The sequence below is a fragment of the Physeter macrocephalus genome, chromosome 14 (genome assembly GCF_002837175.3).
Source record: "Physeter macrocephalus isolate SW-GA chromosome 14, ASM283717v5, whole genome shotgun sequence".
Taxonomy (NCBI): Eukaryota; Metazoa; Chordata; class Mammalia; order Artiodactyla; family Physeteridae; genus Physeter; species Physeter macrocephalus.
In genome coordinates this window covers 77,279,743-77,281,293 of record NC_041227.1, presented here as the reverse complement: position 1 = coordinate 77,281,293, position 1,551 = coordinate 77,279,743, and the positions used below count along the sequence as shown (strand labels likewise).

The window sequence follows — 1,551 nt, the reverse complement described above, 5'->3', positions numbered from 1 at the left end:
TTATAAATATTGGGGTGCATGTGTCTTCTCGAATTATGGTTTTCTCTGGGTATATGCCCAGGAATGGGATTGCTGGGTCCTACGGTAGCTCTAGCTTTAGTGTTTTGAGGAACCTGCACACTGTTCTCCATAGTGGCGGCACCAGTGTACATTGCCACCAACAGCCTCACCCCATCTGCAAACACCTTTCCCTGAAAGCCGTTGGGGAGTGGGGGCCTTTTGAGCCCTAGATACCTGGACCCCTTGCTTGTTGCCCTGCCGTAAACGCTGCACTGTCCTTCGCCGTGACCCGGTGTCGGTCGATTGGCATTACCGCATGCAGCCGAGTGGACCCAAGTTTGGTTCAGTAGCAGCGTGTTCAGAGACAAGCAAAACTATTACCTCTCCTCCTCTCTTTTCGTCCTGTGGATGCACTTGAACATGACATCGGCTGTAGCTCTAGTGCAGAAATATCAGTAGAGTGAAGCAGAAGTGCTTTGTCAATACAATGCTTTCGGCATGAGAGTCACGTGGAGAAAATATTACAACACAGATGCCTGGACCCAGCAGCCCAAGCAAACTGCTGCGACCTGTATTTTGAATAAGAAGGAATTCACATGTGACGGTCACTTTCCTGCTTCCCCCGCCTCTATTTTTTTATTTTTATTTTTTAAAAGATACTTATTTCTCTTAGGCTGCGTCGTGTCTCAGTTGCGGCACGCGGGCTTGATTGTCCTGTGGCGTGTGGGGTCTTAGGTCCCCGACAGGGTTCCGGGGCTTCGACGCAGCGTCCTGTGCATGAGAAGGCGGATCCTTTACCACTGGAACACCAGGGATGTCCCTCCCCTGCCTTTAAATTAAGACGTGTCGCTGAGCTTCCAAGAAGAGCCTGTCCTTTTCTGTTAGATTAGAAACTTGAGTTTTCTTCTTAAACGTTGCGTTCCCTGGCTGTGGTAGATGTGTTAGTGTTGAAAAAAATGGTTGAGAGACTTTAAGAGGAAAATGATTTTACAAATCCTGAAGATGGGTGCCAGTTATCTTGACAAAATTGGTATGTTTAGAGACCAAAAGTAAACAGGAGAAAACACAGGCAGTTACTTTGGAAATGCAGGATGGGGAAGGGTTCTTCAAGTACAGTGTGAAAGCAGATGAAAAGTATGAAGTGAAAGTGAAAGATTTGAACACAAAATATTTTTTTATGTGTCTGTATAACAGAATGTGAGAGTAAAAAATTAAGTTAAAAAGATAAAGAACAGGTATTGCCCGATACACACTTGTATATGTAAAATAGATAAACACCAAGGACCTACTGTGTAGCCATGGGAACTATGTTCAATATCTTGTAATAACCCATAATGGAAAAGAACCTGAAAAAGAATACATATATTCTTACATGAATACATGGAACCGAATCACTTTGCTGTACACCTGAAACATTGTAAGCCAACTATACTTCAATACAAATAGATAACTGACAAAATAGGGAAGATATCTGTATTTAATAGAAACGCAGATACAAAAAGAGAAAGCTTGATATTGTAAATATCCATAGATATGAAGAGATCTTAATGA

The 1,551-nt window shown here is 42.9% G+C and overlaps 1 protein-coding gene across 1 annotated transcript in view; it reads left to right on the top strand.

The window, feature by feature from the left end:
- LOC112063646 (zinc finger protein 12) overlaps positions 1-1,551 on the top strand; it is a 73,043-nt gene that overhangs the window by 52,119 nt on the left and 19,373 nt on the right. The window lies entirely within an intron of this gene.